Raw genomic sequence first — 13586 nt, 5'->3', positions numbered from 1 at the left:
GACACACACCATTCGGTGCCATATTCTGACTTTTACACAGGCACACAATTCTTACAATGCTTCCAATAGCCTAATTCGTGTTTAGGCCCAAGTTCGCACACATTGCACAAGTCCAAATCACATCAACCTGCAATGAGTTGTCAAAGAAATGCCTAGTAAGAAATATCAAACTTGGCGAGAGAGAAGCAGCACAAATCAGGATAGACCGTGGTGGTTAGGCGGCTCTTAAGTGCATTAGTTACTGTTGACCTCCAGCTTGCAGGATTTGGGTCCCTAAATAATAAGAACTGGCTGATCACACCAGTACTGTACTGGCAGGGCTCACTGAGGTGTGTGTGTGGGGGGGGGGGGGGGGGGGGGGGATTAGAAGACTGCATCAGACAAGCCCACGCTGTGTCCGTGCCAAGGCGAGCTGGAGAAGAAAATACGCTGAACAATCAAGAGGCATCTCAAATTCAACTCAGCAGAGTTTGCTAGTTGCTATGACCTGCAAATAACAAAAAAGTGGATAAAGGTTTCTTTTTTGTTGTTGATGCCAATCTTTTTTCTTTTTTTTCTTGATGCTTTCAGTAATGGAGACTGGATACTGAAGAAAATCAGCAATGGGCGAAAGAAGACAGAACTAAACAACAACAGTGGCTTAATACAAAAAAACATTTGGAGAAGGCCAGATTGAAACACAATAACCAACTGTGCAAACAAGGCCCTTTCTGTTGTTGCAATCTGAATGGTACTTTTGGGTGCATGTGAATATGGTTCAGATTGAATAATGCAAGATAGAGGACAATAAGATAGTTGTTCGAAAACAAAAGAAAAGCATATTTGTTATGTTACTCCTCGGTGTTCAACTGTTACGGTTTTGGACTGATGTAATTGCATCAGAATCTCTTTAGATAAAAATAATTATATAATGCTTTGTGTGTGTATGTGTATGTTTTTGAGTATCTGTGTGGAGGTGCTTGTGTTTATCTACATGCATGTATGTTTTGTCAAAGAGCCCTCATTCACACTCTCAACAGGTCATTCCACCCCTGTCTCATTGCAGCCCACTTGGCTCACCCAAACCTAAACACACACAAAGACCTACACACACAGCACACTTTTACAAGGCACAGCTCAAATAAATCCACCACTCCAATCTGCTTTCTATCAGCCTCAGTGGAATCACTGCTATCCTCTCAGATCAAACATGTAAAAAGAGGGGGGAAAAAGTGAAGAGGATTTTGGAGAGTTTGGAACTTCCTCCCTGCTTCACAACCGTCAACAACATCTGCAACCTTCCTGAGCCAGCCAGGACAAATATGATTTGGGGTGGGGGGGGGGGGGGGGACAAAAGGACATAGAGGGAGCGGCTGGAGTTGATGCTCTGTGTCCTCTCTCCTACTCAAACCTTCCAGACGTATACCAGTCTGCTGAATCCTTATACACCTACACCCCACTTTAGAATATGATGCTCAGACATAAACCCTACACTCTCATAGTCACACTGCATCCTCTATAAGTTACCTCAGGATCGTCAGTTGAAAAAGACCCTCTCCAAGTCAACTATCACCACTAAACTTTCTCAACCCAGATCTACAGTCTGCACAGCTGGAAAGACTGCGCTCTGAAATCTACATGTCAATCCACGAGCCAACGCTAACCAGCTTAACGCAAAGACTAAAGCTGTGTTCGGATACTCATACTAACCGCACTATTTGTGACGTAAATTGAGTATGAACTATGCTTATTGGTCATAGTATGGATATAATTAGTATGCCAAAAGTTCCTGGATGTTGCACTAAATTCACCAAAATACGAAGTATACATGCAGTGGACACTATTTCCATGCTTTTAGGGACCATAATGCAATTGTTCCGAAAATGGGCATGGCTTCACAACGTTTTCAGATTTGAAGAAAATGGCGGAAAATATGCAGCCAAAGTCCGACAAGAGCGGATACAAATTCATTGCTTTAACTAATTATGACAGATGTTAAGAAAATGTTAAGTAATGTAATAAAGTAATGACCTTTCAAATAAGTTACGTTACACGTTATGTAGGCTGACAATTTGTTAGCTACGCTATCTTTACAGCAGTATGTACCGGTATGGTACATACATCGAACTTGTCAGGCAGTATATTAACTATAATCCAACTAACTACACAACATTTATTGACTTGATTATTCACATCATTATTAGCAATGGTATAGTCGTTGTAAATTCTCAATGGACATTGCTAATTCTGGCTATCTACTCCGATTTCAGACCACTCTTGTCTGAGTGTGCCAGAGCTCAGAATAACTGATGAATTTACGGACGCTCAACACCCGTTGAATATATGGCCGGTGTCAGTAAACCTCTGCAAAAAAAGAGCTACATTAAATTATTGCCAGCAGCAGTTACAGTCACCAATGCTCCAGATAACATGAAAACAGCCTAACCAGCTCTGCTAGAGTGAGTAAAATGGTCAGTGAGGTGTTCTCTCATTTGTGTCTGGAAATAGCTAGCAAGCTAGCCAACGTTACCTAGTTAGCTTGGGTGCGTGACTGCCGTTGTGAGGTCAGAATGCTCAGATCAACCCTACTCCTCGGCCAGAGCGTCCAGTGACGCGCTCCGAGAGCGAAACGCTCTGAATTTACAAACAGTCATTCTGACAACGCTTGTTGTGGAAATATTGAATCAAATATTTCTCAGATACCGGAACTTGTAAAATCAAATAGACTTTATTACAGAAGTAACAGAAGCCGAGCAATTCCATGGAACAACTGAATTTTCTTGTTACAGAGTTCAGGCTTTATAGGTTTCCACCTTCAGATAACACACATGGTCACTCCCCTCTATGTAGATGATTAACTCCCCTTGACCTTGCGCCACAATTATCTTCCTGCCAAAATCTGCTCTGTTTAGATTACATTGGAGGCGGCGGCTCCATAGTGTTAATACGTGGCCTGCTGGAGGTCATTTTGCAGGGCTCTGGCAGTGCACCTCCTTGCACAAAGGCGGAGGTAGCGCTCCTGCTGCTGGGTTGTTGCCCTCCTACGGCCTCCTCCACGTCTCCTGTCTCCTGGTAGCACCTCCATGCTCTGGACACTACGCTGACAGACACAGCAAACCTTTTTGCCACAGCTCGCATTGATGTGCCATCCTGGATGAACTGCACTACCTGAGCCACTTGTGTGGGTTGTAGACTCCGTCTCATGCTACCACTAGAGTGAAAGCACCGCCAGCATTCAAAAGTGACCAAAACATCAGCCAGGAAGCATAGGAACTGAGAAGTGGTGTGTGGTCACCACCTGCAGAACCATTCCTTTTTTGGGGGTGTCTTACTAATTGCCTATAATTTCCACCTTTTGTCTATTCCATTTGCACAACAGCATGTGAAATTTATTGTCAATCAGTGTTGCTTCCTAAGTGGACAGTTTGTTTTCACAGAAGTGTGATTGACTTGGAGTTACATTGTGTTGTTTAAGTGTTCCCTTTATTTTTTTGAGCAGTGTATAATATCTATACACTACCGTTCAAAAGTTTGGGGTCACTTAGAAATGTCCTTGTTTTTGAAAGAAAAGCAAAACATTTTGTCCATTAAAATAACATCAAATTGATCAGAAATACAGTGTAGACATTGTTAATGTTGTTAATGATTATTGTAGTTGGAAACGGCAGATTTTTTTTAACGCAATATCTACATAGGCGTACAGAGGCCCATTATCAGCAACCATCACTCCTGTGTTCCAATGGCACGTTGTGTTAGCTAATCCAAGTTTACCATTTTAAAAGGCTAATTGATCATTAGAAAAGGCTTTTGCAATTATGTTAGCACAGCTGAAAACTGTTGTCCTAAATAAAGAAGCAATAAAACTGGCCATCTTTAGACTAGTTGAGTATCTGGAGATTCAGCATTTGTGGGTTCGATTACAGGCTCGAAATGACCAGACACAAAGAACTTTCTTCTGAAACTCGTCAGTCTCTTCTTGTTCTGAGAAATGAAGGCTATTCCAGTGAGAAATTGTCAAGAAACTGAAGAACTACTCCCTTCACAGAACAGCGCAAACTGGCTCTAACCAGAATAGAAAGAGTGGGAGGCCCCGGTGCACAACTGAGCAAGAGGACAAGTACATTAGAGTGTCTAGTTTGAAAAACAGACGCCTCACAAGTCCTCAACTGGCAGCTTCATTACATAGTACCCGCAAAACACCAGTCTCAACGTCAACAGTGAAGAGGCGACTCCGGGATGCTGGCCTTCCAGGCAGAGTTGCAAAGAAAAAGCCATATCTCAGACTGGCCAATAAAAAGAAAAGATTAGGATGGGCAAAATAACACAGACACTGGACAGAGGAATCTGCCTAGAAGGCCAGCATCCCGGAGTCGCCTCTTCACTGTTGACTCAGTACTTTGTTGAAGCACCTTTGGAAACGATTACAGCTTTGAGTCTTCTTGGGTATGATGCTACAAGCTTGGCACACCTGTATTTGGGGAGTTTCTCCCATTCTTCTCTGCAGATCCTCTCAAGCTCTGTGACACTTGGCATTCAGGCCAAAGCGCTCAATCTTGTTTTCGTCAGACCAGAGAATCTTGTTTCTCAAGGTCTGAAAGTCATTAGGTGCCTTTTGGCAAACTCCAAGCGGGCTGTCATGTACCTTTTTACTGAGGAGTGGCTTCAGTCTGGCCACTTTACCATAAAGGCCTGATTGGTGGAGTGCTATAGAGATGGTTGTGCTTCTGGAAGGTTCTCCCATCTCCACAGAGGAAATCTGGAGCTCTGTCAGAGTGACCATCGGGTTCTTGGTCACCTCCCTGACCAAGGCCCTTCTACCCTGATTGCTCAATTTGGACAGGCGGCCAGCTCAAGGAAGAGTCTTGGTGGTTCCAAACTTCTTCCATTTATGAAATATTGGAGGCCACTGTGTTCTTGGGGACCTTCAATGCTGCAGAAATGTTTTGGTACCCTTCCCAGATCTGTGCCAGGACACAATCCTCTCTCGGAGCTCTAATGGACTATTCCTTCGACCATATGGCTTGGTTTTAGCTCTGACATGCACTGTCAACTGTGGGACCTTATATAGACAGGTGTGTGCTTTTCCAAGACAAGTTTCACTTTGTCATTCTGGGTAGTGTAGATTGAGGATTTTTTTAATAAGGCTGTAACATAACAAAATGTGGAAAAAGGGAAGGGGTCTGAATACTTTCAGAATGCACTATATGTTATGTAGGAAAAAGTCAGTCATAAATAGTTCTGTCTATTAGTTATTAAAATCCAGAAAATCACATTGTATGATTTTTAAGTAATTAATTTGCATGACATAAGTATTTGATCACCTCCAACCAGTAAGAATTCCGGCTCTCACAGACCTGTTAGTTTTTCTTTATGAAGCCCTCCTGTTCTCCACTCATTACCTGTATTAACTGCACCTGTTTGAACTCGTTACCTGTATAAAAGACACCTGTCCACACACTCAATCAAACAGGCTCCAACCTCTCCACAATGGCCAAGACCAGAGAGCTGTGTAAGGACATCAGGGCTAAAATTGTAGACCTGCACAAGGCTGGGATGGGCTACAGGACAATAGGCAAGCAGCTTGGTAAGAAGGCAACAACTGTTGGCACAGTTATTAGAAAATGGAAGAAGTTCAGGATGACTGTCAATCACTCTCGGTCTGGGGCTCCTTGCAAGATCTCACCTCGTGGGGCATCAATGATCATGAGGAAGGTGAGGGATCAGCCCAGAACTACACGGCAGGACCTGGTCAATGACCTGAAGAGAGCTGGGACCACAGTCTCAAAGAAAACCAATAGTAACACACTACGCCGTCATGGATTAAAATCCTGCAGCGCACGCAAGGTCCCCCTGCTCAAGCCAGCGCATGTCCAGGCCCGTCTGAAGTTTGCCAATGACCATCTGGATGATCCAGAGGAGGATTGGGAGAAGATCATGTGGTCTGATGAGACAAAAATAGAGCTTTTTGGTCTAAACTCCACTCGCCGTGTTTGGAGGAAAAAGAAGGATGAGTACAACCCCAAGAACACCATCCCAACCGTGAAACATGGAGGTGGAAACATCATTCTTTGGGGATGCTTTTCTGCAAAGGGGACAGGGCGACTGCACCGTATTGAGGGGAGGATGGATGGGGCCATGTATCGCGAGATCTTGGCCAACAACCTCCTTCCCTCAGTAAGAGCATTGAAGATGGCTCGTGGCTGGGTCTTCCAGCATGACAACGACCCGAAACACACAGCCAGGGCAACTAAGGAGTGGCTCCGTAAGAAGCATCTCAAGGTCCTGGAGTGGCCTAGCCAGTCTCCAGACCTGAACCCAATAGAAAACCTTTGGAGGGAGCTGAATGTCCGTATTGCCCAGCGACAGCCCTGAAACCTAAAGGATCTGGAGAAGGTCTGTATGGAGGAGTGGGCCAAAATCCCTGCTGCAGTGTGTGCAAACCTGGTCAAGAACTACAGGAAACATATGATCTCTGTAATTGCAAACAAAGGTTTCTGTACCAAATATTAAGTTCTGCTTTTCTGATGTATCAAATACTTATGTCATGCAATAAAATGCTAAATTAATTACTTAAAAATCATACAATGTGATTTTCTGGATTTTTGTTTTAGATTCCGTCTCTCACAGTTGAAGTGTACCTATGATAAAAATTACAGACCTCTACATGCTTTGTAAGTAGGAAAACCTGCAAAATCAGCACTGTTTCAAATACTTGTTCTCCCCACTAGATCCTAGAAAGGCCTAAAAAAGGCACATGGTGCCACCTACAGTACAGAACCAGATCCGCAGCCAGCATCATTTCGAACGCCTTCGCATCGGTTGTACTGCATCTAGCTATAAAAAAAAAAAGAAATTGGTGTATATATAAAATTGAAATCTTCCTTATCTTCATGTATTCCCACAATTTATGAATAATACGCATAATAATATAAGCATTTCTACGAAGGACTGTTACACGTAAAAACAGCCCTTAGTAGGAATTCTACATTTTTGTCAAGAGGCATACACTCATCCCACCCAAACAAACACCTCTGCCCCGCTCTTCCTTTCCACCCATAAATTGTCCTACACCCCCCCCCCCCCCCCCCCCCCCACACACACACACACACAACCTCAAACGTTCAACAGTTGTTCCATCCCCGAGCCCAACTCAAGAGAAGACTTCTGCTCACAGACACACATGGACTCTGGCATTTGCAGCCATTCTCCATTTTCCACAATGATGACTTTATGATGGTTCGAATTAGATTGTTTCTTTAGATTGAGTGTGTAGACCTGATATACACACGCCGTAGAACAAAATATTGAAGTGAGCAAAAACTGGTCCTGACCTCCCACCAACCCACTGTGAGGGAGCCCAAAAGAGAGCGACAACACCCTCACCTCTGATCTTTCACACGCAGCCCACATGGTCCATGATACAACCCTCCCTGCTGGGTTTTCATGACTTCCATGAAAGAACATCTCTGGTTTATGTACATGTGTAAATAAAAGCCTCTTTATCCACCATTCAGGGTGTTTTACTGCCGTTTATACGAGCAGTCTTTATCAGAAAAGGATACAAAAAATCTAATCTAATTATATTTGTCACATGCGTCATAAACAACAGGTGTAGACTAAACAGTGAAATGCTTACTTACCATATTTAAACCCCTATTCTAAAAAGGCACAGTTAAAACCATAAAGTCACGTTTCACACACAAAAAAGAAACCCCCAACAAGGAAACACAATCAGACACAATAACTATGACAAAAAATGAATACAAATTATATCACCACCCAAAAGGGCACTTTAGAGACAGGAAGGGCAAAAGGGCATGTGCTCTGCACAGGTAGAGCCGTATCTGTCCATGTTGCCTTTTGCAAAGTGGGCACTGCTTCATTTTCCAACAATGCAGAGTTAAAGATTTAAAAAAATTAAAACATGTGACGAGGAATAAATACACATTGAATAACGAGTAAAAATAACATGGCTATATACACTGTATAAATATAAAAACAGACCCTTTTAAAGGATCCTCTTGATCATCTTTAATTGCTTGTCATCAAAGTGTGATGGGAAAAGGTGTGTCTATTGGCCGTGTATATTCTTAAAGAGATAACTCAATTGTGGATGAACTGTGTCTGTAGGCCAGTAGTGACAGTCTCCACAAACGGTTTAAATTATTTGCTTTTGCCACAGCCAGGTGTTAGCATTATTAGCATCATCCCCAAAAAATGCATGTAATTCATAGTACCGATGTAAGCAAAGTTGCATTGCCAGCCGAAAAACACTTCAAACTAAGTTTGGTAGTTTGATATTTTTTTTTACTTGCATACTGATGGAATTTTGTTACTCAAAACTGGAACTACTTTCTTATGCAGTCTCACAGCCACATCTGTGTCTGTTTTTTGTTGTAACATAGACAATAAAGGTGTATCACAGATTGATTGATGCAAAAAATAACGACATTCTCACTGGAAAGAAAATATGGACAGATTCTTCTCGAATATTGACGGAAGTCAGTGTTTCCCCTATTTTAATTTAGCAGCAGTGGATGGTGGCCCACTGGAAGTGTTTTTGAGGTGGTTTCGGCTTGCAATGCAGCTTTGCTAATATCGGTACAATGGATTACATTCATTTTTTGGGACGATGCTTCTCATACTACCTCCTAGCTGCGACAAAAGTACACAACAAATTATTCTGCATGCTGTCACTACTTGCCTACAGACAACTTTGTCACATTTTCACTTAGTCATGAATTGAAGTCAATGGGATACTGAGGAAATTGTTGACTTAAGTGGTAGCTACAATTAACCCCACCAAAAATGGGGAATAGGGTATAATTAGACTCTCCATCCCTCTCTAAGCCCTGCTGTGGTGCATCTTCCTGGGGTAGCTGTATGCTCAAACCCAGCAGGAGTCTGGAGGTCTGGTGTGGTAGTGATGCTCCAGGCACATTGACGTTGCTACCAGAGACATCTGGTTCTTAACACACTTAACACACTCCACAGATCGTATCTGCCCAGACACACTACTAGGGGCATAAAGTACCACTACAAGGAACATAGATAACCTTTTTGCTATCCATTCCACACACACACACACACACACACACACACACACACACACACACACACACACACACACACACACACACACACACACACACACACACAGAGAAAAAAAAGATACACAAACGTCACACAATTTTATGAACACCAACACTTACACAGCAAAGCAAAGCAAAGCATACACCAACTAGATAGTAGACAGACACATTTTGACATGCAATCTGTGATCTCCATCTTTGATATCTACAGAATGATCTGTGATCTGAGGAAAGCCCCTTATCTTCCTCCTATAATGCCATAGGTCTATAGGAGACAGTGCAGACTCCCTATTAAAACACTGCTCCTTTGAAATGGGAACCTCTTTAATAGCACAAGCTTTAAATCCTACACCACTAACATGCATTACACAAACACTAAACATGGATATAAAACATACATCTCTCTGTATGTACATCACACTGTTTCCAAGTATGCAACTCTCACTCACTTTCCACTCCCCTTGTGGATGTAAATTACGGGGGAAGCCACTGCCTGTCTTCTCCATTCACTGTCTCTCTCCTCCATTTTGGATCCCAGAATGCTCAACAAGCCCTCCCATGATATTATCAACATTCTTGGACAAGGAGAAATAGGACGATTAAATAAAAAATTCCGGCTGTGGTCCAGCGGTTCGATCCGGAGTGTTCTATGTTCTTAACCCTGTAGACCTCCCCAGCATCTGCTCTGTGTGTTAGACATCAGTAACAGTATAGCGATGGTAGTGCTGGACAAAAAATGTATATTGTGATAAATTGCCTGAACAATAAGTTTAAAACATTGTGCAACACTGTTCTTTTGTTACTATCCTTTCCACCACCACCAGTCCCATAAACAATTTCAAACTTCACATTTAATTTCAAACTTCACATTTCTCTAGTACAGGCTAATTATCGAAATGAACAACAACAGCAAATGTTTAAAATTAGTGATTGGTATGGTCAGTGTCACACACACCACGCTGCCAATGGCATTTACTAGTTTGAGTGCAATCTCCTGGCGCTTTTCTTATGTTCTCTGGGCAATGAGCTAAGTGCAGTACAGCCCAGAACTCCAGTGTTAGAAGCAGAGGGAGCTGAGCTCCAAACAGCCCTGCAACAGTATGGTACTGCTTCCCCCTTTTCTCGTCCCTATATCTGTCCCATCCGCCCTCTCTCTCTCGCACTTACTCTGTACTCTACCTCTACTTGTTCCTTTCTTTGTCACTAACTCCACCTGTCCAATCCTCCCCATCACTTACTCTGCATCTTTCCATCACCCCCTCCCTCCCATCCACTTCCCCTGCTCCCTTTCCCTCCCTCCCGCTCTCTGGTGATTAAAGCCCCTGACTGACAGACGGGCCTGGGGAAGTGAGAGGGGCCTGGGGAAGTGAGAGGGTCCTGGGGTTCTGAAACACTGAGCCGTCTGGCCCGGCTGGGACCACTGAGTTCCCTGACCCGGTTCCCACACTGCTTATCCACAAGAACACAACAGTTGAACCTCAGGACGTTCCAGGTGTTACGCAACATCTGCCTGACAGAATGTGGCCTGGCCCGAGGGCTCTACCGGAGGTTGCATGGAAGGGGGAGAGCGAAAGACAGGAAGAGAGGATGTGCGGTTTCAAAGCCACTTCCTCCTGCCTGAGCACCAAGTGGGTCACCTCAGTATCACTTAAGGAATGTATACATATACAGTTGAAGTCGGAAGTTTACAAACACCTTAGCCAAATACATTTAATCTCAGTTTTTCACAATTCCTGACATTTAATCCCGGTAAAAATTCCCTGTCTTAGGTCAGTTAGGATCCCCACTTTATTTTAAGAATGTGAAATGTCAGAATAATAGTAGAGAGAATGATTAATTTCAGCTTTTATTTCTTTCATCATATTTCTAGTGAGTCTGTCATGCCCTGGCCTTAGTTATCTTTGTTTTCTTTATTAGGTCTGGGTGTGACATGGAGGATGCAGGTGTTTTTGTTATTGTCTAGGTGTGATGTATGTCTATGGTTGCCTAGATTGGTTCTCAATTAGAGGCAGCTGTCTATCGTTGTCTCTGATTGGGAACCATATTTAGGCAGCCATATTCATTGGGTAGTTCGTGGGTTATTGTCTATGTGTTAGTTGCCTGTGTCTGCACTGTTTATTATATAGCGTCACGTTCGTTTGTTGTTTTGTAAGTTTGTTTAAGTGTTCTTCGTTTCGTTTCATTAAATAGAAGAATGTATTCGTATCACGCTGCGCCTTGGTCCTCCTCTCTTCTACATTACGACAAACGTGACAGAGTCAGAAGTTTACATACACTCAATTAGTATTTGGTAGCATTGCCTTTAAATTGCTTAACTTGGGTCAAACGTTTCAGGTAGCCTTCCACAATAAGTTGGGTGGATTTTGGCCCATTTCTCCTGACAGAGCTGGTGTAACTGAGTCAGGTTTGTAGGCCTCCTTGCTCACACACCCTTTTTCAGTTCTGCCCACAAATGTTCTATAAGATTGAGGTCAGGGCTTTGAGATCCAATACCTTGACTTTTTTGTCCTTAAGCCATTTTTCCACAACTTTGGAAGTTTGCTTGGGGTCATTGCTCATTTGGAAGACCCGTGTGGCCATGCCAAGCTTTAACTTCCTGATTGATGTCTTAAGATGTTGCTTCAATATATCCACAATATATCTACATCATTTTCCTGCCGCATGATGCAATCTATTTTGTGAAGTACACCAGTCCCTCGTGCAGCAAAGCACCCCCACAACATGATGCTGCCACCCCCGTGCTTCACGATTGGGATGGTGTTCTTCGGCTTGCAAGCCTCCCCCTTTTTCCTCCAAACATAACAATGGCCAAACAGTTCTATTTTTGTTTCATCAGACCAGAGGACATTTCTCCAAAAAGTAGGATCTTTGTTTCCATGTGCAGTTGCAAACCGTAGTCTGGCTTTTTTATGGTGGTTTTGGAGGAGTGACTTCTTCCTTGCTGAGCGGCCTTTCAGGTTATGTCGATATAGGACTCGTTTCACTGTAGATATAGATACTTTTGTACCTATATCCTCCATCATCTTCACAAGGTCCTTCGCTGTTCTGGGATTGATTTGCACTTTTCGCACCACAGTACGTTCATCTCTAGGAGACAGAACACATCTCTTTCCTGAGCAGTATGACGGCTGAGTGGTCCCATGGTGTTTATACTTGCGTACTATTGTTTGTACAGATGAATGTGGTACCTTCAGGCGTTTGGAAATTGCTCCCAAGGATGAACCAGACTTGTGGAGCTCTACAAAAAAATATTTGAGGTCTTGGCTGATTTCTTTTGATTTTCCCATGATGTCAAGCAAAGAGGCACTGAGTTTGAAGGTAGGCCTTGAAATATATCCACAGGTACACCTCCAATTGACTCAAATGATGTCAATTAGCCTATCAGAAGCTTCTAAAGCCATGACATAATTTTCTGGAATTTTCCAAGCTGGTTAAATGCAGTCAACTTAGTGTATGTAAACTTCTGATCCACTGGAATTGTGATACAGTGAATTATAAGTGAAATAATCTGTCTGTAAACAATTGTTGGAAAAATTAGTTGTGTTATGCACAAAGTAGATGTCCTAACCGACTTGCCAAAACTATAGTTTGTTAACAAGACATTTGTGGAGTGGTTGAAAAACAAGCTTTAATGACTCCAACCTAAGTGTATGTAAACTTCCGACTTCAACTGTATGACCATATCGCAGGTGCACTTACTGTCACTCCTTTTATGTGTGTGAGGAGTTCCACACAGGTATCGTGTGTTTGTGTTCGTGTCTAGCTCTGTGTGTGCGTGACACAGAGTTCTGCCTGCCTCTCAATTTCCCCTCAGTGTCGGCATGAACATCTTTTCAAGAATTTCTCTCCCCCTCCAATATGAGGGATACACACACATACAAGCACACAGACCAACACACACACAGTGAGTGATATACCGTGCCACTGTGCCTTAGCAAGCAGTAAAGGGTAGAGGGCAAGGAGGGAGCAGACATGGGGGTCAGTCTGCATCCCACTCAGCTTTTTAAACTCTCTCTGTTTGGCTAAAACCATCTTATCTGTCTTCCCCTCTCTCTGTTCCCCTTTAACCCCAGAGCCCTTCTTCCACCCTCACCCAACAACTAGCCTGCAGACCTCTAACAGGGAGTCACAACCCCAGTATGTAAACACACACAACACTGCAATGACACAGGCCTATAATACAACTGCTCTGTCTGGACCAAGAATACACACCCCTTACACAAGCCACAATCTCCCAAGCGACCACAGTGGATCCCACTGCCACAGAAACACCAGTCACCACATGAAACATAGCATCCCCGCCACCACACACATACGCACCCACCCTCCCACCACCAGACACACACACCACCCTCACACACTCATCAACCACCCCGTCACTAGGGGGCAGCAGTCTGCAGCTGTGACGAGAGGTAGTGAGCGTTGCAAAAGGAAGCACCCTGCTGCCTGATAGACTGGCCCTATCTATAACCAAAATTAGATGAAAAGAACAGGAGAGGGAAGAGGAGAGACCCA

General features: G+C 43.3%; 1 protein-coding gene across 2 annotated transcripts in view; it reads right to left on the bottom strand.

Moving 5' to 3' along the window:
• Nucleotides 1–13586, bottom strand: part of banp (BTG3 associated nuclear protein) — a 101492-nt gene that overhangs the window by 39822 nt on the left and 48084 nt on the right. The window lies entirely within an intron of this gene.

This window comes from Salvelinus fontinalis, chromosome 9, assembly GCF_029448725.1.
Source record: "Salvelinus fontinalis isolate EN_2023a chromosome 9, ASM2944872v1, whole genome shotgun sequence".
NCBI lineage: Eukaryota > Metazoa > Chordata > Actinopteri > Salmoniformes > Salmonidae > Salvelinus > Salvelinus fontinalis.
The sequence above is the reverse complement of the archived record's forward strand: the minus strand, read 5'-3'. Positions and strand labels throughout refer to the sequence as shown.